General features: G+C 31.7%; 1 protein-coding gene across 1 annotated transcript in view; it reads left to right on the forward strand.

Annotated features, from left to right (window-relative positions):
- Window positions 1-27,948, forward strand: part of LOC142330838 (uncharacterized) — a 102,879-nt gene that overhangs the window by 38,449 nt on the left and 36,482 nt on the right. The window lies entirely within an intron of this gene.

Here is a 27,948-nt window from a genome sequence, read left to right on the forward strand (position 1 = left end):
TCCATACTCATTTGTATCAATACGTTGCTTAGATCGTTTTATATTCAGCAGTAAAGACAAAAGTGGCCTTTTCTCTTTGAAGTGGAATATTTCGGTTCAGAAAATCGTAGAGAAACATACAAAAAACGAAATTAAAGCTAAAGTTTTAAGCTTTTACACTATTTTAATAGTTTACTGAAAAAAATTCATTTTCCCCATGCACTCGATCAAACACGAAGAAAAACTTTCTAATTTTTAAAACTTTTCTTCTCGCTGATTGTTTTTTAAATTTGATGATTTTTGAAATCTGAAGTATACTGTCAAAAAGTAGTAGAGTATTCAAACTTTAATTTCCTTTTTCTAAGTCTCTTGATTGCAAAGTTATAGTAGTTAGAATAGAATCATTTTTTATCATAAAATATAGGTGTTGCTTTAATTTTTTGTACTAGTGTGGTAAGTATTTAATTTTAGTTTGAAATATCAGAAAAACATGATTTTTTTCCTTTTTTTTTAATCATCAGCCATCGCCTTCCTAGACCGCCTGAACGCCCCCAATCTTCTGCGGGCCTTCTACCCCCCTGAAGGCCTCCAGCGCCTACAAAGGGGCGTTACTTTGAGAACGAATGATCTAGACAAATGCTGGAACAGTTCCTTTTTTTGTTCAATGAGAAACTGATATTTACCTAATACTGGAGTGACCTTTATAATGTATTATTTATTTTACCGATCAGAATGAAAAAGGTATTTATTTATAAACTGTCAATCAAATGATAAACTTGACCCTGTATTTTAAAAGTATGCATAAATTCCCTTCTCTTATCTCTTTTTCTTCAAATAATGTCATTTGAAATAGGCTATTATACTGTTTAGAATTATCTAACAAATTTTTAGGTAAACGATGTTTTCCAAAATCAAATATTTAATAAAATCAGGAGGTTATTGAAGTTGTTCAAGAATTACTTTATCCCCTCCTCGGCTTAAAAAAGTCCACATATTGGCATTGCAATATTTACATATTTTAATCATATTACCTATTTGAATATCTTACAAATTCAGGTAGTTAATTTCAGGATGATAATCAAGAGCCGATTTGAGACCTAAGATATTTCTCGAAGGTTGAACTAGATTTTTAGCAGAGCGTATACGTTGTTCTTCAAGTCTTTGAGAACGATCTGACGTAGCTTCACGTTGTCTACAATCATAAATTCTAGTAGCCCTAGAATTTTTTCTTCCTATCTATGACCTCGCCGACCTAAGCGTTATTAATATATTCATACCAAATTAAAAATGTCGGATCGATGCCGATTATGTGTATGGTTTACCCTGATGGAACTTCTTAGTTTAGGATTAACAATCCATATAGTGATACTTCACTCTCGTGAGGATGACTTCTCGTGGGTCGGCACCATATATATATTTCCCCCCTAATGTGTGCTTTGCAATCTCTTCAACTAGTGAACAATAAACAACCCCCCCCCCCCTCGGCCGAATGAGATAAGGATAATATGAATGACATGTAAATGAGATGTAATCTTGTGCAGACTCAGGCCGACCATTTCTAAGACTTGTGGTTAATTGAAACCCAAACACCAAAGAACAAGAACACTGGTATCCACAATCTAGCATTCAAATCAATTGGAGAATGACATAAGATTTAGTAAAAATTAATAACTTTCTGAAAAAATCGATGTTAATATCGAAATTCAGTATTCCTCAAACTATCAAAATTTTGTTAAATTTGTAAATAGTCTTCATTCCCTTCAATTCTATTGACTTGTTTGTTTTTATATATATTACGAAGATAATACAAATTGATGTTTTTATAGACAATGACATTAAATTTAGTAAAAGAAGTTCCAAGTTATTTATTTACACATTTTATTTATGAATAATATAATAGTGGTGAGGTTTGAACGGTGGTAAACATACCGGGGATTATAAGAAAGCTACGGTTAACATTTCGTAATAATGTTCAGTAGTTTTCGCGATTATCGGGAACAAACGATAAAGGAGTTCTCTTTTTATATACGAGTAGTAGTGAGATATGCGTTTATGTGAAAGTTTAATTATGAATTTCATCTGTAGTAAAATAGTAATTTTTATTCCAAGACAGGACCTCGAAAAATTTCTCAATATCATATATCGCCAAAACAATAACTTAAAATGATAAAAGTTTGGATGATGTGTTGACCCCTTAGGTCAACACATCAGAATCCCTTTTGTGTCAGGTTAAATAAACACATATTTTATTCATGTTGATACTATTTAGCAACGCAGATTCAGAAATCGGCTGTCTGGTAACGAGTTTGTATATTTATAAATACGAATGTTATAATACTTACGATTATATTAAACTATTTGAAAATACCGGCGAGTGAAGAACGTACACTATTATTCTTTCCATATTAATATTTCCTCAATTCCTTTTAATAACACAGTTGATTGCAATATACTTTTTCCTTTTTTATTCTATTGCATATAAAGAAAACAATTTATAAAATAAATTCATCAATCTATTATACTTTAAAATAATAAATAATAATAAAATAAAATTTATTTTAATTATTATTATTCTGATTTATATTCGCTTTACTGTTTTTAAATTATTAAAATCATGAGTGTGTTCGCGTGCGTGAGTCGACAGAGCAGCGCATGATGTTGACGGTGCGAGTTGTGGCATGCGAATGGGAAGTACAGCCGGCGAACACTCGGCGGTTTACGGATTACGTTTTCCTTATAAACAGAAAAAAAAGAATTCCAAGAACGGACACGATAAATAATTTTTTTCCTTGTAAACAGGAAAATATTATCGGTTCGCCCCCCCTCCGCCACACACACACACACACACACACACACACACACACACACACACACACACACACACTAAATGATTGTGTTGGCGTGTCACTGACGCAGACATCTGATAAACGCGAACTAACCTTACATTGTTGTTACCACCACTACCAGTTTTTGTTATCACAGTAATCTGTTTTGCTACATCATATAAAGCCATCACAACATTGCATCATTTCTTCAAGAACTTGTGAACAGTGAACACTTAAAGTGTGAAAATTTAAAGTGAGAACTTAAAGTTTAAAAATATTATTAAGTGTGGTTTCACAACTTATGAACATAACGTTATCTTAAATTTTCATCATCTTAATCAACGAGGTAAGTTTAAAGATAACTTTCAATCAAATAAATATAATAAATAAATAATATAGAATAAATATAAGAATAAACGTAAATAAAAAATGTCTTCTTACACCAGCTGCAACAAAGAAAATAATTATCTTTTTTTTAAAATAAATTACTTTACATAACCGATATATTTTATAGAAGAATTTTATTTTAATTTGTTTTGAGGTTAACATTCGAAAAAATGACATCACCAGTAGCTAACCGTGCAGTAAACAATAATGTCATCCGTTTTCGTTGGGACCTGTCTATCTTTGATGAAGTATATCTTCTTTCAACCCTTTTGCGGTACCAGAACATCATAAACTGTTTGAAGGAAGAAGGCAGACAGACGTTTTGACGGTAACATAAAATGGTAATTATAAAGACGTTTTATTTTAAATTACCATTCATTATATAAGATGACATTTGATATTAACAATTTATTTTTCAGCTATAATGAAAAAAATAAATATCAGTATGTATTTGCAAATGTACTAACATTAGTCTTTTTTTGTACAGGTACGTTGCTGCAAACGTTGGACTGAAGAAACAGACACGTCTCGAAGACGGTATAGATACGACATTTATCAACCTACATTTGCACGGAAAAATTAGAACGGTGATAAATTTTGATGACAACACCAACGTCGTTGAAGGATTATGGATACAATCGGTGAAAAAAGTCGTAGAGACACTGACAAAGTTCATCAACAACGGCAGCGGTTGGGTAATGAACAAAATCATTTACATTGATTTAAATATTGTTCGTTTTAGCCCTCTACACGGTGCCTGTAGCACATTTATATCAACACTGAAAAAACTTGTAAGAAGGCAGGCGATAATTAATATAAGGAATCCGCATGATCAAAAATGTTTCCTCTGGTCCGTATTAGCGTACCACACAATCAACCGGCACTTAACCAGCGTCAGGTTTGGTATAAAAAGTACAAACATGAAATTAACATGACTGGGATATCATATCCAGTAAAGGTAAAAGACATTGATCGCTTCGAACTGTTAAATCCCACAATAAGCATCAATGTCTATGGTTATGAGGAAGATAACGATCGTGTGTACCTGGTAATTGTTACCGAAAATCACGATCGTACCCACTGCATACACCGCATACACTGCTTGCTGGGGAGATGAGAGATAAAATCCATTATTGCCTTAGAAATACCAAAGACGGTAAAAACGGGTTATCTCGTCTCCTTTCGAGTCTCACAAAGACTCATCGCTGCAGTCAATATTGTCCATACTGCTTGCACCGCTTCAGTTTATCGGATTCACTTGTTGCTAAACAAAATTTAGACAAATATCTGGTGGAATGTAAGCGACACGGTGCACAACGGATCCCAGATTACCCGATCCCAGTAAAGAAAAGGAATGTGTGATGAAGTTTTGGAACTACTCGTCCACACTACGCGTTCCTTATGTGGTGTATGCAGATTTTGAATCATTTGTACACCCGATGGACACTGCCACCCCGAAACCCAATACTAGTTATATTGATAAGGTGGCCCAACAACTTCCGTCCGGTTAACTCCTATGTAATCGTCGATGAGGAATGGCAGATTTCTGAAGGTCCTGTAGTCTACCGAGTGAGAACTAGTGATGAGAATATCGTTAAAAGATGCTGGATGAATTGATCGGTCACGCTGATAGATTGCACAAGATTATGATTACTGAAAAATCAATGGTGATGACACCCGAAGACACTGAAACATTTAACAGGGCTATTGAGTGTTTTCTATGTCATTGTGGGTTGAATGACGATCGAATATGTCATCACTCGCATACCACAGGACGGTTTCTTGGTGCCTGTCATAACGAATGCAGTCTAAATTGTAAGCGCACATATTCCGCATTATTGTGAGCATATTCCGGTATTCTTTCATAACCTCTGCGGTTACGATAGCCAACATATAGTTCAAACTTTGGGAAAATACAAGGACAATGTAAAAGAAAACTGTATTGCCAGCACATCCGAGCGATTGCAGTCCATTGGTCCGTTGCGGTTCTTGAACTCTACATTTTCTTTTGTCGTCGCTCGAAAAACTTGTGGACAATCTGGCGAAAGATTGTCACGATAAAGATGCTTTTAAAGCATCTTACGGATTGCTAACATCATCTAACGATGATGTTTTTAAAGCACTTACGGATTGCTACCCGTTACCGGAGAAAAGGATTGTTTAATCCGTAACGGCGTCTATCCCAACGAATATATAACCGATGTAAACAAGTTTTTCAAACCCCATCTTCCGCCACAGACGGCATTCTATAATACGCTGAGAAGAGAGAACATTACGGACGAAGATTACGCCCACGCTCAAAATGTGTGGAAAACGTTTGAGTGCAAGACGTTAGGCGATTACCACGATCTTTACCTTCTTAGCGATGTATTATTGCTGGTAGACGTCTTTGAGAATTTTCGAATAACGTCTATGCAATACCAGTTTGGACTCCTGCCACTTTTACTCTACACCCCACTTCACATCGAATGCCATGTTAAAATTTACCCGCCAAAAACTCGAACTGTTGATTGACATAGATATGCATCTGTTTGTTGAAAAAGGCACATGAGGTGGTGTGGCGATGTTTTCAAGCAGATACGCCAAGGCGAACAACCCAAGTATTCCAGACTAATATGACCCATCAAAACCCACCTCCTGGGTCCAATACTACTGATACTTCTGATTGCAATAATTTATATGGGACAGCCATGGTTGAGCCCTTACCCCATGGCAATTTTAGGTGGTTGAATGAAGAAGTGATTGTCAGTCTCTATATTAACACTATAGATGATCGTGGTGAAAATGGTTATATCTTGGAAGTGTATCTTGAGTATCGAAAAGAATTACACGATCGTCACAAGGACTATCCGCTGGCACCCGAACGTTCAATACTAACTGATGACATGTTATCTCCTTATTTGAAAAATGTAAAGAGATGTGCCGTCAAAAAACTATTGACAACATTGTATGACAAAGAACGTTACGTATTGCACTACAGGAACCTTAAGTTGTATACCCGATGTTATATAGATAGTGGATACCGGTGTTCTTTGGTGGTTTGGTTTCAATTAACCACACATCTCAGGAATGGTCAAACTGAGAATGTACAAGACTACACTTCATTTACACTCATACATATCATCCTCATTCATCCTCTGAAGAATTATTTAAACGGTAGTTACCGGAGGCTAAACAGGAAAAAGAAAGAAAGAAAGAAAGAAGGTTGTATACCCGACTTGGAATGAGAGTGAAAAACATTCACAGAGTTCTGGAATTCTCCCAGTCGCCTTGGTTAAAATCGTACATCGAATTCAATACTGAAAAACGTGCACAAGCACAACACAGTTTTGAAAAGGACTTTTTTAGCTTGATGAATAACGCGGTGTGCGGTAAGTACTTAGAAAACGTACGAAACAGAATAGACTTCCAGCTGGTTACGAAGGAACGTAAACTAGATTAGGTAATTGCAAAATCAAGAATCAAAGCTTGGTATGTCGATAACACGGAGGTCGTCGGGGTAAGTTTGAAGAAATATTTCTTAATCGACCGATCTACATTGGATTCACCGTATTGGACGCTAGCAAAATGATTATGTACGAATTCCATTACGATTACATGGTGGAAAAGTACGGTCATAGCATAAGGCTTCTAATGACCGATACGGATAGTCTGATGTATCATATCGTGACTGATAACGTCGACGACGATATTCTTCATGATATTGATTGGTTCGATACTTCGGATTACCCCCGCGATCATAGATGTTTTAGTAATACCAATAAAAACGACTTGATAAATTCAAAGACGAAATGAATGGGAAAGCTATTCATGAATTTGATGGTCTTTGCGCCAAGATGTATAGCATTCTCGATTTTAATAAGAGAAGAATGTTGCAAAGGGTATTCCTAGAGTACCCATTGCTAAAGATCTTAGGTAGGAACTTTACAAAAAAAGTTTTTTTAATGATACCGTTACGTACACAAGTGCGTACGGTATCAGAAGCACTTTGCACAATATCTATTCCATTAATAAGTCTAAGAAATCGCTTTCACCGTACGACGACAAACGTTACATACTAAAAACCAAAATCGACACAATTCCATATGGTCATTACAGACTAAACAGAAAACGTAAATTACCACCCAATGACATCGATACTTTCCAAAAGAGACCGAGAACCGTAAATGAAGTCCTTATAGCCCACGGTCATGACTATTGTTTAGGTGTTTAATCATTTTTTATCATGCGGTTATATATATAAAATAAATTGTTGTATTATATATATTGACTGTGAAAATAAAACTTGTGTACATATTTGTAATAATATAAAATTAAAACAAACGATTGTTTTAAATATTGGTTGTGAAAAAAATTATTTGTAATAATGTAAATTTAAACTGTTAAATTATTTTTTAATATTGCATTTTATTTATTTTTAACTAAAAAACCCCTACATGCCTCAACAGTCCTTTTCAGGACCACCCTAAACTCCCCAAATCGATAATCGAGATTAAATCATAATTAGCTTTACAGGCGCCTTTCGCGCGTACCACTGTACGCGCGAAACCACTGCACGCGTGTATTTTGAACGGCCGTTCAAAATAAGACGCTCAACCTTAGGCCGTATTCGTCAGCTGTTCTTTAGTCGCACGCCAGACCTCACACTGTCAACATATCCACGCAAACACACACGCAACCACCTCCTCCCGGTGCTCGACTTACGATGGGATCCTCGCGTACATAGTAACGCCTCCCGGTGCAGCGACCACAACAACCAGGATCATCCTCGAGGTACCTCTAAATCTTTATTCACACACACACACCACCTCCCGACGGGACGGTCGTACTTATGACACTTTTATAAAGTCGCGAGTAGGACGCTAGGCTGCGCGGAGCTGTGTCGGAGTGTGATTGTGATGTTTCATGATGGCGATGGCATCTTCAGCAAGTACTAAAATTAAATTCTTACTTATGTATACTTATGTTGAACAGATTTCACTCGGTTTGTTGGAGAGCAACTGTTGTCGATTGGTTTACGGCGTTAGTCAATCGACCGGATGGCCAAACGTCGCCGGTTCGAAACCTAGCCAGACCAGTTTTTTTCACTGTAAATATTATTTATTTAATTCTACGAGGCAAAAATCATAGGGGTACAGTCGTCTAAAATAAAGTCATCCAAAATGGCCTACCACCAACGGTGGGGCCGGAAGTGGACGTGGCACAATCTTTAATGAATCGAATTAATAAAGATCGCTGTGAAATCTACCGGTGAAAAGAAAAGATTTCATCGGAAATTTTTTGCACCTAAAAAAAAGGGGATAAAAAAAATTTCCATCTTAAAGTTAAAAAAAACTTCAAATTTACTCAATACGACAATGGTTGCATGTGAAAAAAGTTTCACATGTTTAGCATACGACAAACCCCAACTTACAATTCCAGCAACATTTTGGTCATCCCTTGCCGTAAGGGTTGGCATATCAAAAATTGTTTCAGACAAAGGTTTTAGGTAATGGTTAGAGGACTAAAAACCACCTTAAACCGATTTGATACTGTGCTTATTAAGGTAGGTACGGTTTTTGTCTTCAAAACCCCATTTTTTCCACCCCCTTGACCAGTGGTTGGTTATATAAAAAAGATACGTTTTAGGCTCTTATCCTAAAGATAGTAAAAACTTTTAACGAATTCGATACTTTACTTAATAAGAAAGTTATAGCGATATTTTGTTTTTTAGAAAAAGTCACCCCCATGGCCCGATTGTGGCCGTTAACAAACTCGACCGAGATTTTTGTACGACTTATTTTTAAGGAACAATTTGAAAGTGACTGGCGCAAAATTAAGACAGTTATTGTGTCGACAAGAAAGTGAAATATATATATATATATATATATATATATATATAATTATAAATATTAACGTTTGAGCTGACGGTGGTTTTGGGGTCTGGGGGATGTGAAACACGAAGATGTGTCGAAATTTTCCGGAAGTCGAATTATGGTATCCATGACATAGGTATCTTTCTTATGAAATCTAACTAAAACTGTGAACTGGGTTTGAATTGAATGATTCAAATAAATCGAATGAATTATATTACGTAATAATAGAATTAAATTTACATTAAATAAAGTAATCTATACTTTTATATAAAGAAGAAGAGGGTTTTTGTTTGTTCAACTAAATTCAATCAACAACCAAATTTTTACCCAATCGCAATTTTGGTTGTTCAATCGCAACCAAATTTTTACCCATGTTTCTTGGCATAACTGAGAAGATTTTTGCAATATTTCATCTCGAAAAATCTTGACTATATATTTATATATATGAATGTAGTAGTGCAAAATTTCCGGTTGAAGCACAAACTTATATGAAGTTCAACATTTATGAACTGTGACTGTCTATCACTGTGTTAACTGGATATGAAGTGAATGATTATGAATATCTAAATACCAATTTCTAGATTTTTTATATTCCTAGTTTCAAGTGTTAAAATTAATTTTTGAATTTATTTTTGAGACCTTGTTGTTATTTTATTTAATTTGTCAGTAACAAACAAAGAAATCAACCTGAATTTGGGTGAGTGTGATCTACATGTCAATAAACCATTTCTACATTTCTGAAATTCGATCTTGAAAGGAGATGAACAAAAATGAAAAAAATTTGAACAATTATTGTAAATTTTCCCAATCCTGACTATAGTAAACGAGATATTCAGTAGATTTCGGCTTGCTAAAATATTCTTCAGATAAATATTTAAAAACCGTTTTCGGGTTTTTTAATTTCGTTTTTTTTAAGGGGGCGAAGGTATACGGCGCTGTGGCTCAATACAGCCACTGTCACCGTTACTGAGTGTGAATGGCTGCACCTGCCTCCGGTTACTTGATTAATAAACATAAAATAAAAATATTGACCGCTACGGGAAACGCAAGTAACAATATAGAGCAGGCAAGGCTGCGACGTGAAGCTAGTATGTATATATATATATATTGATGTAAGGAAACCGCAATTTAAATGAATGATATTTTCGTACTCCTCATACTTCAAAACACAAAGAAGATTTATTTCCACCACCCACTCCAACCATGCAACCGAAAGTAATACCATACTTTCCTTCAAAAAGTCAGTAAAAAGGTTTATTAAAAATATAATTATAAAATAAATAACGTATCATTTTGTAAAAGATAAATTACAAAATGGTACGAAAAGATCTGGTTATATTTATAAATCATGAGTTGTTGCAGAATGTTGTTTGCTTATGCCATTTTTTACGATAAGTTACTCTATGATTTCACTGTTAGGAACTGCAATAAACACTACAGTCCTTGAACAGGCACATAGCTCCAACCATCTCTATTCCTTACCCTTTCCATCCACTTTATAACCCCCATTTTCCGAATATCCTCCCTCTTTCATCCATTTATTTTTAGACCTTCCAGATGTTTTATCAAATATTTTCACAGCCTTGGTACCCTCCAGTCTTTGCAAATGCTCTGATCAACGAATATTCTCTTCTGCATCTCGATTAAAAATAACCGGTTTTCCATCACTTCACCAATTCTCTATTCTTTCTTAATCTTTACGTAACTCTTTCCTTTTTACAGGTCCACATTAGTACTTTCCTTTCCCAATATTTTATTTCAAAAGTTATTTCCTGAAACTAGTAAGAACGATACAGATCATAATTCCATGACGACAGGAGAAAGTATTTTAATAATATTCCGTTAAATAAACAAATAAAAATACAAGAATTTTATGCTGAAAGATCATACACTTAAGTAGAACAAACTATTTCATGAAAGGCGTCGAATGGTAAAAATAGAATACAATCTAATCAAATGTTGAACAAGCGACACTCCTCCCTTCTGTTGGCACTGTTCTATTTATTATTAATGTTGTTGAACTGAGTGCTACCACACCACGCCTTCGTACGTCATGTTTATAGGCGACCGCCTTACTAATCAAACGGAATATCATGAATAAAAACAACAGCATTACATATTTTAATCGTGTACCTTAAAAATACTTATTTCTCTTGATTTAAAAATATTTTGTTCGAACTATACTCTACTCATTAAACATTTATATTCGAAATTAAAAGTTATTTATGTATATATTTTATAATAAAACTTTTGAAGCGAAAAAAAACAAAGCGATTATAACTCATAACGCGGTTTTTTAATTTATTAAAACAGCAAGCAGCACGACAAGAAGATAACCGATATTGATGGTTGAGTAGGTTAAGTATGGAAATCCAAAAGGAAGGTGACTTTTAACCGCCGATTGATTTCAAAAGTACTTAAGTATAAATACATTCTCGTGATAATAGACCACATTAGAATTTTTTATACGTGATTTCATTTATTTAGCATCCAGTATTTATTGTGTGTTTTTTCACGTATTAATTGCATATAATTTGATATTTCTGTTTTTAATTGAAACATTATATAAATATATTCAAAATTCTGTTATTTTCGTAGTATATAATGTTTACCGCTATTATTTTTTTCTCAGATAACTGGAACTTCCAATTGATTTCTCATCTGATTAACAAAATAAAAAAAAAATAAAAATATCAGTATATATAAATGAATTTTGTCTGAAATTAATAGATTTATTTATTTTAATACTTTTAATAACTGTGATGCATAATTACTATTCAACATATACATCCATCAAAAGTGACTGTTCCTCTCTTTAGATGGCTATTTTTCTCTAATAAAACATAAAAAGAATAAAGGTAATTGTGATAATATGGCTGTTTTGAGCGAATCGTTTATCGAGTCTTCCTGTAAGAGCAGTGACATATCTATCGTTTATAAATATGTATTAACATTTAATGCCTTGATTTATAACTGGTGTAATAGTGGAAGTAAATAGTTACTTTGAAGTTCAGGAAAAAATTTGTTTCCTTTTGCCCCGCTTAAAACATTATCCGGTCATCATGACCCTCAAAGTCGGTAACGCTACCTGAATACGCCGAACAGTATTGTTAACAATAGATATCGCAGATAAAGAACGCCATCGTTCCTACTTGCAGAATCATAATGAACCACGCTTCTAACTTGCCCCTACTCAGATTTTTTCGACCTTAAATTGAACGTAACTCAAGAACGACTCGCTCAATCTTCATAAAATTTTCAAATGCACAACTTCAGATTCATAAATTCACAATTACAGCATTTCTAAATTTAAGTGAAAGGGATTTAGTAGTTTTGGAGAATTCCGAACCACAAAATTGTTAAATAGGAAAAAATGTATAAAATGTATATATATGTAGGCCTATTTATATAATTATGTGGCTCGAAATATATATCATATATATAATTATTAAATATATATATATATTTATATAGATAAAGAAACCCCCTATTTAAGTTAATGTTATTTTCGTACTACTCCTTATACCTCACAGTTCACCATTCCTGAGATATGTGGTTAATTGAAACCCAACCGCAAAAGAACATCGGTATCCACGATCTAGTATTCAAATCCGAATAAAAGTAACCGTCTTTACTAGGACTCCAACGTTACTAGTTCCAACGTTCATTGGAACTCTTGTTTTCCAAATCAGTTGATTTGGGAAGACGCGTTCACCACTAGACCAACCCGGTATAAAAATTATAATTAATTTTTAAAGGGCCTAAATTTATTGTAGCATAAATAAAGGTCTATATATTGTAGTATACTCCAGCGCCGCAGAATGAGCGGCTGGGAACTAAATAAAACCATTGTACGCTTGCTCGACTATAATCGTGATGGTAGGGATGTTTGCTTTACTCAAGTCAGAAAACCAAAAGAACGGTTATTTTCGCAACAAGCAAAAATTTACGGACAGTTGTAGAAAAATTATATAGAGAACACATCTTTCCTTTTCATTCATTCTTTTGTATTCAGAACACATATTTTTCTTTTTTCTGTTTAGCCTCCGAGAATTACCGTTCAAGTATTACTTCAAAGGATGATATGTATGAATGAATGTAGTAAATGAAGTGTAGTCTTGTACAGCCTCAGTTAGACCATTCCTGAGATATGTGGTTAATTGAAAACCCAACCACCAAAGAACATCGGTATCCACGATCTAGTATTCAAATCCGAATAAAAGTAACTGCCTGTACAAGGACTTGAACGCTGGAACTCTTGTTTTCCAAATCAGTTGATTTGGGAAGACGCGTTCACCACTAGACCAACCCGGTAGGTATCAGAACACATCTTCTGCACCGGCTTAAAACGTGGTTTTATCCCTACTCTTACACTTACCTCTGCGCAATCGCCGTTTCATTTTATTTAGTTACCACTCATTTAGTTTATGCTTAAATGTTACTAGTTCAATACATGGGATCTCCGATCTAGTTATATAGAGATCAGTGGCTCTGTTTTATTCGATTTTCAAAAACCATGAGAAACAATCAAGTTTATCCCTTATATAAGGCCTTAAAAATTTCAATATAACCTCATTTGACCGGGGGAAATTTTTCGTTAGCCGTTACTTGACAACAAAGCCATTTTCGGACATATGTTTTTATGATTTTTTTTTCCATAATTCAAACTCTAGAATCAGTTCCAAAATGATTTCGCTTTCCTCCTGAAAAACGCTGTATAATTGTGGATGAGTTTGTACTCGTAACCAAATAAAAGTTTGTAGATAAAAAATCGAGGATGTTTTGTTCCTCAATTATTTTCGTACGTCATGAAATTTCTCTGCATTTGTAACACATCATCAAATTTTTGATGATGAATAAAATAATAGTACTCCGTTTTTGTTATTTTATAACGTAACTAGATCTTTCTAACGTTTGAAACATACAACAATAATTTGTTCCAATTTAGGAGTTTTTTAATTTATTGATAGATAATTTTTCCCGTAGTAAATAAAAAAAAAAAAAATGAAACAATCGATACTTTTGATCAGCTACTCCAGCCCTAGTATTTCCTAGTATTCTTTTGTGTTTTGCAATTATTCTTTTGGGCCGCTTGCATATTTGCTTAGGAGGACATAAAAACAATCGATTTAATAATGTGCAATAAATAAAAATACTTTTTCGATTTTTAGGGAAGGGTGAAAATTTGGGGGTAAATTTCTTTGTAAAATAGTAAGATAAGCATGTACGCATGTACTTAGCTTAATATAAAGTGATGGTTACGTCTGCAGCATTTTGAGAAAAATGATCCCAAACAATCTACCCCACTCCTTGGAAATGACATCAAACTTTTACCATCAAATTGCCCTATACACCGACCTAGTCTCTTTGTCAAATTTCATGAAAAACAGTTTATATAGTAAAATTTTATTAAGCATCAAACACGCCATCACACGTACTTACGTACGTACGAACATTAGCCCCCCCCCATTCTTTTTGATTTTTTATGTCCGTAGGTAATGCAACGTCGATAAAATAAAAAAAACTCATATCCCATTTTTCGACTGATTATAAAAAAAAATCAGTAAAAATATTTGTTATACCATACTTTTCTTCTTGCAGCGTAGGTGTACAGCTTTGATGCCAGGAAAGTAAATTGTTGTGAGAAGTAATTAAAGATAATCATTAATGTACTGCGGATATTGTTATACGCAAAAGGAAATTTGATATTACGTCACTCCATACTATGTATAATATTAACATTGATTGGGGGAATTTTTACCTTAACAAATGTTAAATTACCATTAAAATTATTTATTACATGATTACATAATTATTAATATTACATAATTATTTAATAATTTTAAATTAAATTCCATTATATTAATATTAAAATAATACCTGTCGATTTAGATTTACATCATCAAATAGTGATTCACGAAGTATGTACCAAACTTTCAGGACGAGTTCTTCTGGTGAAAATGAAGAAGAAAGTTCATATAAATATTGGTTCGAAAACGCTTCTTTAGCGAGTGTCGGGCGGCGAAAGATTTCGTCCTGATCTTTGCTTCTTCGGTAAAACCAGACTAATTATTAAGACCCAAATTAAGGGGTAAATTTTGTGCTTTTAGAAGAAATCTCAGTAGAAAAATTGAAAAAAAAAGTTGATCCCAGATCTTTATTTTTAGTAATTTTCGAGAAATCTAGGGAAAAGAAAAAAGATTGGCGTAAAAAATACTTTTTTTATGTTTGACGTATAGCTTTATTAGATGGGTAATAAACAAAATATTGTGTAAAAAAAATTGGGTAAAAGTTTTAAACATAACTTGTGTGATAATTTGTTTCTGAATAAAATGGTAGGAATAAAGTTCACAGAAATTAAATACAAAAGTAATTCCGGTTATTTCGAAGTTTATAAAAACAAAAAAGAAAACATAAAAATCCGCCATATTTTTAAATAGTTGTTGAACGGAATAAAATTTTCAATATTACAAAACAATTAATTTTTTTTTAAATATAAAAAAATTTATTTTAGAAATAGATATTTAAAATTAAAAAAAATTAAAAATCAAGTAAATATTTCAATAGAACAGTTTATTACTGTTGAATAATTTGTTATTCAATAATTTTATTGTTAATTTTAAAGCTAATTAAAAATTAGTTTTATCTAAATTTGTTTGAAATAATATTTATATGCATAATGATACTTAAAAGTTTCAAGTATTATCATACTTATTTTACGGTTTAAGTTTCATATATATAAATATTTACTTAAGTATATATATATATATACTGAATATATATATATATATATATATATATATATATATATACTGAATATATATATATATATATATATATATATATATATATATATATATACTTAAGTAAATATTTATATATATATATATATATATATATATACTTAATATTTGTATATATATTTATATATATACTTAATACTTAATATATATATATACTTATACTTAATATATAACAATATATATATATATATACTTATACTTAATATATATATATATATATTTATATTACTTTATATATATACTTAAGTAAATATTTATATATATATATATATATATATATATATATATATATATATATATATATATATATATATATATATATATATATATACAAAAAGAACCGAGTTATTTTCACTTTATTTATTTATTTATTTTTTTAATTCTATAGAGGTTACACATTATTATAAATATATGCAACCTAATGATAATTCTACATCTATTGTGGCGTAGGAACGGTAAGCGCTCGTATTCAACCAATGAAACTCTTGCAGCGTTGCCAGATTAAACTGCTCACGTGAAAATATGTTTGCATGTTTCGTTATCAAATTCAAAACTTTTATTATTACTTCAACACGCTTTCATTATTTTCTTTATTCTAAATGTATACTTTATTTAATATTTAAATGTATATTTTTACTATAAATATGTTCTAAATTCACCGTTATTATTAACCGATCTCAGTGGTGGAGAGGTAGCGATTCGGCTTTTCATTCTTGCGCACTGCACAAGAAGACCGACTTTTCGTTAATTTAATTTGTTTCTTTTTGCCCTGCTCAAACACATACCCAGTCATCAATTACGCTCAAAGTAGCTAGCACTACCTTTTTTTTTTTTTTAACCTCCGGATGAAAGGCCGACACGCTACCACTCGCGCCACGGAGGCCGGCCAGCTAACGCTACGTGAATACGCCGAGCAATATTTCTAATAATAGATACCGCCGATAAAGAAACGTCAGTGTTCCCGCTTATAGTATCATAAAGAACCACGCTTCTAACTTTGCCCGCTCAAATTTTTCGATCTTAAACGCTGAGTGTAAATTAAGAACAACTTAACAATTTTCAATAAATTTTCACTTTCACAAAACCTTTCAAACTTTCAAATACGATTTTTTCAGAATTATAAAATTATAACTAACACTCTTTTCACATCCAATAATGAAATATACACACAGTATCACGAAGTTTAGGATGAAAACTAATAAATTGGGTAAAAAGCCCTGTTTTTTTAACAATAACTTTGTTACATGGATAATAAATACAAAAAAAAACAAAACTTGTAGAAAATTTAATTTTAAACAAAATGGTGTAAGATAACTTGAATAAAACCAAAAAAAAAATTTGAACTTTATTTAGAAACAGTATACTAGAACAAAGTGGATTATACATGCCAGTTTATCATAAATGTTCAAAAATAAGACCGCCATTTTCAACTCATTTCTTGGCACACTTCTATACTGCTTTCGTTGCTCTTTTAAGTTCTTCACAACTGTTCCAAGTTGTTCAGCCGCAACCATAATGCGGACAATTAATTCCTCACAAGAATGTATTTTTGTTTTGAATATAATATTTTTCATCCTTTCCCAGACGCAAATATCTAAAGGTGTTAAATCAGGCGATCTTGGTGGTCAGGAATGTGGACCTCCACGATCGGTTCATTTCTCAGATAAGTTATGATTTAAGTGAGTGGAAATGGCACAAGAGAAGTAGGAAATCGCGCTATCATGTTGAAAGTATACTTTGCGTCTCAGCGCTAGAGAAACATCTTCAAGCAGTTGTAGCAATTCTTCTTGAAGAAAGTGTAAGTAAACCTCAGCATTTAAACGACCAGCTAGTATGAATGGTCCAAACAGCTGATTGTGAAGAGGATTGCTTCATACATTGATGCTAAATTGGTATAGAAAATTGCCTTTTTTCATTTCATGAGGATTTTCGTCTGTCTATGTACCCGTATGCTCACTGCGTTAAGTTGTTGACGCCAAATCGAATGAAATTTATCTCGTCCGTACACAAAACATACTTGTAGAGGTGACGATTTATATTCCACCAGTTACAGAACTCCAACGAAGCGGACCGTCTCCTGAGTGTAGATGATAAACTGATTGTTTATGATAAGGATAGAAATTGTTTTGTTAAGTGATGTATAATATTGTATGTATAAAACATGTAAGATGTTTTCATCTAATAGTAATTATATATGTATACATATACAGGGTAGGATCAAAAAGTAGTAGGACTGAATTTCTATAGCGCGAACGGAGCGATGGAGGGGAGTCGGACCACCTGAGCGTGGTAGTGGGGAGCCTTCCGAAGAGACCGATATTTTTTCCAGTTGCCTGCGAGCAAGCGGAGACTAAGTATGTTGATTTCCGTGAACTTCTGTTAAGAAGTTTCGTCGTGATCCGAGATGGATAAAAATCTCGAGCTGAGCTACGCCATCAAATTCTGCGTCAAACTCGAGAAAACCGTGACGGAGACCCTCAGAATGATTAAGGACGCCTACAGGGATGCTGCCATGAGCCCCTCAAAAGTGTTCGAGTGGTATAAGCTGTTCCGGGAGGGGCGGGAGCTCGTCGAAGACGACCAGCGCGCCGGTCGCCCGTCAACTTCAAGGACTGATGAAAATGTGGCCAAAGTGAAGGCGCCCAAAGTTCGTACCCCCTGGACAGACTGTGAATGCCAGTTTTTACATGAACGTGCTTAACAGGTTGCGCAAAGGCGTCCGCGTGCGGCCAGACATCGCCGATTCTTAGAAGCTTCACCACGACAACGCGCCTTGCCACACGGCGCTGCGGCTGAGGAAGTTTCTGGCAAGCACAGGTTTCTTGCCACGTTGCCTCACCCCCCTATAGTCCAGATCTGGCACTGCCGGACTTCTTCCTCTTTCCTCGGCTCAAGCGGGACCTCAATGGAAACCTCCGTAGAAGACGTCCAAGGAGCCGTGACGGCATCTCTGAAGGGGATCCCGGAAAGCGAGTTCCAGAAGGCGTAAGTGCAGTGGGAATCGCGTTATACGCGTTGTGTCGAAGCACAAAGGTGCTATTTAGGACTACTAAGAATTTGTACGATTAGTTCAATAAAAAAATTTAAATTAATCCAGTCCTACTACTTTTTGATCCTACCCCTGTATATATATATATATATATATATATATATATACGATTTAAAACGTAATTATACATTATAGCGTTTGAATTATTATAATTTATTATAAAAATATATTATATAAAAGAAAAATAGCATACATATGAATTGTTAATTATATTAACATGCTTATGCATATGCATGTTAATTAAAACAAGAAATGCAAAGAAATCATGTGAAATATAATAAATTTTATGATTTGAATGATAACAAATTTATACAATGATGTATATTTTATATAAATGGGAAACCCTCACGCAGTCGCTTAACATTAATTTTTCAAGTTTCTGAATATCTGGTAAACTGGATTCCAGATAGATATTGACTAGGTTCAATTATTTATGATAACCTTAATAGGAAAACTAAGGGTAATCTGATTACGAGTACTAAGTTCTACGTGGTTGGAAAGAAATGAAATCTTTAGAAACAAGAAATTTATTTTATTATTTTTTTGAGCATTTGCATATTTCAACATTTTCGTTATTGTCTCTGAAGAAATATCCATTGAGTCTATTATCAAGTAAATTGGACTTTGTTAAACTCCAACAGCATGGAAAGATACTGAACTTGATTTTAGATAAAATTAATTTTCTCTCTCCTATTGTCTTTATATATATTTATTAAAAGGGCTACCAATAAATATTAAAATAACGTTTTGGATAACATATCTTATAAATTCTTAACAGGTTTCAATTCCAAATAAAATTTCAATTTAAAGTTTTATTCTCTAAACAAGTAAAAAGAAAACGTAATGCAATTTTACAATATTTCTGAATACATATGTTTTGTAATATATACAGAGACATTAAGAAAAGATCAAATCTCTAAAAAATAATCAAGAAATTGATATAAAAATTACCTTAATATTCTCTGACCCCTCCAAGGATCAAAAAGTTAAATCTAATAATCTAATCACGTAAAATTGATTGCCGACAAAAGTTTACATTTTTTCCCAGATGGATGACATAAAAACTCTAGACTTAATGTTTAGGTTTATTAGATTTAGAGCCTGGTAGTTATTTTTATTATTTTTCTAATTCAGTTTCACGACAAGATTTAAATTATTTTTTAAAATAAAGATACGAAACACTATTTAGAAAACTGAATTTTATTTAAATTATTCATTTTTCTTTTAGTTATAATATGTAGAAATACAAAACTAGAAATTCACAAAATGATTTATGTCATTTTTCACTGAATCGTGTATACCAAGTTATAAGCGAAGACTTCTACGGTGCCATGTTAAAATATTTGAAAATATTATTTCATCACTGCTGTCAACCTTGCCATTTAGCTAGTATAACTGAGCCTCATTCTCTGTAATCCAATTAGAATTTTATTTCAAGACAGTACTTCTCAGAACAGTTCATAAGTGAGTTCTTAATGTTCGTTACTTTAGAACTGTTCTTCTAATTGAATTAATTGTAAGAATATGTTTGAAAGGTATCCGCTATTTATGTATCCTGTATGTACACTAATAACAATACTCTGGTTTGATATGGGTGTACTTTTATCCAGAAAATAGAAATTTTGGTTCTATGGTTTATACTGTTTTCGATAATTTTGTTTTGGAATATGATTAACTATTTCAGTGTGTCACTGAATTGGATAATGACACACACGGTTGTTTTGGTCGAGGATTTTGTAGTAGTTTTTTCATAGTAGTGACACATCTACCACCTTTTGACGCGAAAACTTGTTTAGACGCGTTGTCAGAATTTTTTGTACGTACGAATTAGATTGGAACATGGGAAAAAATCGTCGACTCGTATTCAAAATCTGTAAAGTAACGCAAGGCGCTAAGCAAATATAAATGGGTTAGTTCTCACAAAATACAACAGATGGCGCTGATGTAAGACCACGTACTTTAAAATAGTTTAATATAGGTTTTTTTTTTAAATTTGGTTTTAACTAATTTAAAGATGAAATAATTTTTAACAATTAAAAATTGGTTTGAATTGATAAAATATTTATTTTTAGTAGTAATAATTTATTTTAATTAAATAAATACCTACTTAATAATTTTCAAATTTTCAAATAATCTCACATCAATCAACGCCATCTCTTGTATTTAAGAGTACTAACCAAGACGAGCACTATGTACATTGTACATACTAAAATTCAGCAGATATATTTTAAAAAATATTCAAAAAATATTCAAATATTTAAAAAAATATTTTATTAGGATCAGTTATGTAAGAAAATGAAGATAGATGTTGTAGTTTAATAAATAGCCGCAAAAGAGGTACTGACGATGAAAGCGAAGATGAAAATTTGACTTATAAAATATTCAAAAAAGGAAAACATGTAGTGAATGACAGTAATAATGAAGGAAATTATGAAAAAAATAGTGACGAAGAAATGGCTAAAAATGAACATTCAAAAGAATTAAGAAGATTACGTAACCAGCGGTATAGAGAAATACATGACAGAACATTTTCTCAAAAACATGAACATTCTAATGAATTAACAAGATTACGTGTTAAGCGATATAGAGAAAGGCAAAAGAGCAATTCTTCACAATCAGAAATGTCTGATGAAAAAAAAATACGAATAATAATTGACAAAATTACGTGTACGAAAACATAGAGATAAAAAATTCTGACACAATGCCCCTAAAGAAATTTTAACTTCAAAAATAATTACAGTTAATTCTGAAATGAATTAACTGAACTTTGTGTATAAGAACTATTGTATTTTTTTTTAATAATTTTAATCTGTAACAATTGTAGGGAGGGAAAATAATGGACAGTGAATCCTTTCAATAGAATAGTGACTAACCTCTCTAATGATAGAGTTTTTAAATAAAAAATAATTCTAAAATTGTACAAAAGTAGAGCCCAACAGAATTTGAAACTACTCTTTTATGAACACAAAATCCATTATTATAATATGATTGTACCAATCTATGAAACGAAATAACTTTCACCCGCTATCAACGAAAAATGAAAATGGCTGTTGAAATAGAGATCTTTTTGCGCGTACGTTTATATAAAAGACAAAAATTAAAGAAAAGTCCGTAATAACATCGAAACAAATTTATATTTCATTTAAAGAAGCATAATAACCAAAAATTACCTGTAGAATTTCTTTTAACAATAATACTACTTGAATAGATAAACCAAATCAGCTAGATCTTGATACATGAAATTTTTAAAAGTATTTCTTTGAAAAAAATAATAATTTTCTTGTATTTCTTAGATGATATTAATGTATGCGTAGAATTGAAAGTAAATATTTTTAACCTATAAAATATATATATATATAGTTAATTATACTATAAAAATTACAGTAAAATAAAATTGACTGGATATCTGAATATCAGAGTCGTGAAAACAAAATATTTTTAAATACATTATTATTATTGTTGTTAATAAAAATGATTATTTAATTACGTTTAATGAGTCAGTTACAGCGGAAATAAAGAAGTTGTGTTAAAGTTTGAATTCTGAAATTATAAAAGTTTGAAAATTATAAAAATGTGCTACAATAGAACAGAAAATACTCCTATTATCATTCAAAAATGTTTATTATTTGGAAAATACAGATAAAACAACGAAGTGGGTATATGAAATTGAAGAGATAAAACCAGAGAAAAAGCATCTTTATAATTAATTTTCTGACATAAGGATGGAGAAGAAAATTATTTTGAAATCCGAATAAGGTTTTAAAGAATAATCTAAAGTACGCAGGTTTCACAGATCGGGACTCTGCTTATTTGACACCCAGTAGTATCGGACCCCTTAATAATCTAAGGAACAACTATTGTAACCTGGTATAAAACGAGTAATTTTTTACAAATTACTCATGATTATAAAACCAGAACGCTTTACGACTTCACTAATTATTATTTGTTACATGTTAATTTTTTCACACTTCCAGTTGCTTTAATTGTTAATTTAATTAAAAAATGTATTTTAATTTAATTAAAAAATAAATTAAATTTATAAAGGATATAATAGATGCAATAAACTAAAGTAATAAAACAATCTAAATAAAACCGCTGTGTCTGATGAGACAAATTTTCTATACATTATTGGCGAACGATTCGCGGGCAATTATCTTCTCCGTCCAGCGAGTCGGTTAGAAAACCGCCAGGAAGCGCTCATCGCTATGTTGCGTCAACTGTTTCGTGGAACTGCAGAAGAATTGAATGATATATGGACTCGTATCAATTAGATAAACGTCGGTCAAAAACAGCTGTGTTTGTTTCATTACGGTTAATATGTAAAGCACGCCTCACATATAGCACATCAAGAATCTGAAGGTCAATTAACTTGGTTGATTTTTAAAAGTACGACTGTGCTTTGCGATATGATACGCATTGCGAAGTACATAGTATGTTATTTCGTGATCCAAAGAGTTCCGCTCTTCTACGAAGTTTTGCAATGAATTCTCACTTTTACTTCGAATTATGCCTTTCTGAATTACTTTTGTTGGCTTTGTTTGGATTTCTTTAATACGTATTAATTCGTTCTGTTGCAAAGCGTATATGCCGATCTGTAGAACATTTTCACATGTTATATACACAGCACACTTCACTCTTTAAATAATAACCATTTATATTTACCTTTGAATGATATCCACTGTTCAAGTGTTCAACAATTTGGCAAATCTTTCTTTCACCCAATGTATTAATATTATCATGTAGCTGATGGGACTGCTCTGTTTCTCTGGATTCATTACAGATATTTTTCTCTTCAGAAATACAAACTATCATTTCCAAATTTTTTTGTAATACCACTGATAACCCGGCTTTTAGTCAGTTTAAAAATGATATCAATGCTCTTATCAATTGTTGAAATATCAACCTACATGAATACAAAAATTTACACAATTTTCTTTTTGTTTCTAGAACAAATATGAACACTTCTTATGAACTATTACTAATCTGTTCTATTTAAGTTACTGACTTACTGGTAGTGTTGAGAACCAGAAAAGACAAAATATTGCTATGAATCAATAAAAATTCCACCACATTACACTTTCAATAATATTTGTTTATCAATTAGTGTGAGATAACTCATTACAGGAAGCTCCAAATCTGTTGATATTGACTTCATATACGCATTAAAAACTGTAAACAGCTGTTGAATAATAATGCAGTAATCTAGGCATAATTTCTATAAAGATAGAAGCAAAACAGTATATAAAAAAAAAATAGAAAAATGCACCAGGTCAGGGCCCTAGAACATAAAATGGTTTTAGCTGTGTCCAGGCTGAATTTTATCACCAATACCTATTTTTCTGAATTAAAAATTTCCTGTTTTTCATTTTAGTTATTTTTTTTCAAATTTTGCAAGTTCTTTCTTTTAAGCAAAATTAGTTTTTTTTTAAAGATAGTTAATTTATTTTCAAGAGTTATTTTTAATTTTTGAGTTTTGATTTTCTGTCATAAGATTCATTAAGATGATTCATTAAGAATCATTTATTCCATAAAATTTATTTACTCTGATGTTCTAAATTCTATATTTCAAAATATGTTTTATCTTTAAAAAAAAATAGAAATATCATGTAGCAGGAGAGGATCAGATCCCTTTGCCCCCAGCCGCCTGAATTAACAAAAACTGAAGTATTGTGTTATCAAATTAAAATGTTATATTATTATGTTAAAATTGTTAAGTATTATGATATCAATTTTTTTTCAAAATATATTCAAACTTAAAAAAAAGAAAAGTCGTACAAGAAAAGAAGAGAAAATTCTGTGCCTTCCTGCCCCACTGAAGCTCCATTAATTAACAAAACTTGAAATATATTTAAGACTTTCTAAATATGTTTACTATAAGAAAATACTAAAATAGATATGTTGTCCAGAGTTCACTTGCTCCCTCACAGGCTTAATTCCCCCTCTCCAATATTTTGCAATATTCTAACCATTCGTTTTCAAAATATGTCTTATTTTTAAAGAAAAAAAATTAAAAATCAGTGGTCTCTAACAGGTTCTGACCCTCTTTCTCCCCCACCCCCCAAGGACTTCTACTTCCTAATTCCATCAATTAAAAAAACTAAAACCTCTTATCTATCTTCAATTGAGATTAGAAATATCTGAATTGTTATTTTAAATTAACAAAAACAGTTAACAAGAAATTTAAACTTTGCAATACTAGAACAAATATGAAAAAAATATATATATAGGTATCTAACAAGATCAAGCCTTGTTTCAGTGGATTCTAGTCCTAGCCCATCAGACCCTCTAACAAAGTTGTCAATCATGTCTAGACCTTCCATGGTTGCCCTCCGCCACCAGTATCCATCTGTTTTAAAAAAAAATCTATTGGGCCTTAAAATTAGCAAAAAATTAATATTAGATAAGGTTAGTAATTGATGAAATCTTTATAAATGTATATCAATTTGAATTTTTGTATATATATTCCTATCAGTATGGTTTTTTGTGATTAAAAAAAATAACTTATTGTTCTTTTGAACCCATTTTGTTCAGTTTCTATTAATTTTTTTTTCTTATCACATAACAGCAGTTTCTGTTTATTATAATTTGAATGGGAAGTATTTCATTAATCATGATTTAAATACAAGCTATCTTCTATCATGAAATAATAAATTATACATGAATTCATATTATTACATATTATATGTAATTTGTGTATGTATATGTATTGCTCTACAATTTATTATTCTATTTTATTGTGTTAGATTATGTATGTTTTACTATACTTCTGTAGCAAATTACAAAATTTTGTATTATGAAGCAATTTTTAAAAGTTGAAACTTATCAGCAGTGATATAAAAGAAGTCCTATTGATTTATAGTAGAATTAAGACAATTTAACTGAATGTTTATAGCATTTAGAAAACAAAAATAACACATAATTAATTTTAAAAGATTCTGTTTTAATTAGAAAAGTGGTCAGAATTATAGATGATCTGCCTAAATATATTTAAACATCTTCTGTGAAACTTTTTGAACAGTTTTGTTAAATAAAACTTGTCTCTAACTTCTGTGATTTATATTTTAAATTGTTATTAATATTGAAAATTGTAAAGATATTATATAAACATCCAGTATGATAATGCACCCACCTCTTAACCAGTATGATAATGCAAGCTAAATGGAAAGTTAAAAACAACAAAGCAGTTGCCCTTTCACTGTATAAATTATCTTACACCAGTTCTTGAACCTTGACACCTGATGAGTGGTGAAAGAGAATACAAGTATGTTGACTTGTACACTTGGTAATGGTTTAATGTATATTACTACTTCCTGAAAACATCAGTCATCAGCATTTATTTCTTGGATATTATTTAAACTATATGGTGAGGTATTGGATTCATCTGTTAATGATCTGTACATATTTATTTCATTTTATTGTTAATTTTAGACAAGATTTTTTCACTAAAGTGCATGTTAGCTTTAGTTGTACTTTGTTCCATATAGTATTTGTTATTATTCTTGTAAACTTTAATTTGTTTTAATTTAAAATGCTTTTTTTTAGTAACAAAGTATTATATTTGGTAAAAATTAGTGAGTCAGTTATCAAAAAGTGCAATGAAGAATCGAAATTATTTAATGGCCTTCTATCGCTAAAGTTTTATAAAGTTTAATACACTTAATAAATATTCTTAGATCTGTTACAACAAAGATTCAGATATTTTGGCCTAAGGGCTTTCCAGTGTATAACATAGTAGATCCACAGTGCTTCAAAGGGTTTATTTTGAATAAAAGTCTGCAGTCCTCATAACAGCCAGAAATAGAACAAGCATCTGTGATTGCTAATGCCATTGTATTAATGCCTGCTTATGAAAACTATCTTTTTGCTGATACTAATCTTTTAGCATCCTGCTGAAGTAGTTAAGAGATTTACTTTTTGCTGGAATGAATGGTTTCTAAATGGCTTTTTAACTTACTTGGTACCATGAACTCTGGTGCCAAAACTTTCATACACAGAACAAATCTTGGATTCTCTTTACTACTGACTTCTATTGACATAAAACCAAAGTCCAAATATGTGTCATCATATTTTCTATTTTTACGCTTTCTTCCCACTAGTTGATGCTGTGCCCTCTTCATTTTCACTCTCACAATGCTTACTGATGTTTTGTAAAAACCAATCCAATTTTAATAATATTTAAAAACTTCACTTGACTTGATCACAGTAATATTCAGTTGATACAATCTCCAAAAACTAATTCAGCACTAAAGCCATGCAAAACCGCAACATTTATTTATACATACAAACAGAAAGTACAAGAAAATTTGAGAAATTACTAAAATGTTAGAGAGACTAGTATCGTGTCATTTAGAAACCATTATGGTTTTTTTTTTTATTTTTATAGATATTATGTTGGCTTCTGCATATAGTAACTAAGTGAATTGCACTAGCTTCACTAGATATTGTATCTTATGAAACTGAATTGAAAAAGTTAGTAAAATTATGAAAATTGTATAATATTGATAAACAAAGTGAATATAAGGTTTTATTCATAGAATTAACATCAATTGCACTTAACAATTACCATGTTCATAAAACTTCACTTCTTACTTTCCCTAAAGTCAAACTTATTATTCTTGAAAATGGCACAACTATTTTCAAGAAAATGGCATTACCCAAAGTCGCTTATAAGTGTTATGATTTTGGCATTTAACAGAAGGAAACAATGTTAGTTATTGAAGTAATTCTACTGTATAATCCTTGAAGAAAGTAAACTGCTATCTTCTGAGGTAGTCCATCCATGGATTAAAATTCTCTTCTCCCTCCATCATCCCCTTTTTCCTTATCTTTGCTTTAATATTTAATATTATAATTGTGTCAGGTACTTCACTGGTTTCATCAGTAATATCATTCTGAAGCTATCAGGTAGTTTGTAAGAAGCCTTTTATAACAGTTTGACAATTCAGTCTTTATTTTTGTTCAAAAACAATATTTTCCTGTTATACAAAATTCTTAAAAATGAGCTTCATGTGCTTTTTGGATAAAGCCAGGCTTGATATTCATTTACAATC

Source organism: Lycorma delicatula, chromosome 10, assembly GCF_047948215.1.
Source record: "Lycorma delicatula isolate Av1 chromosome 10, ASM4794821v1, whole genome shotgun sequence".
NCBI lineage: Eukaryota > Metazoa > Arthropoda > Insecta > Hemiptera > Fulgoridae > Lycorma > Lycorma delicatula.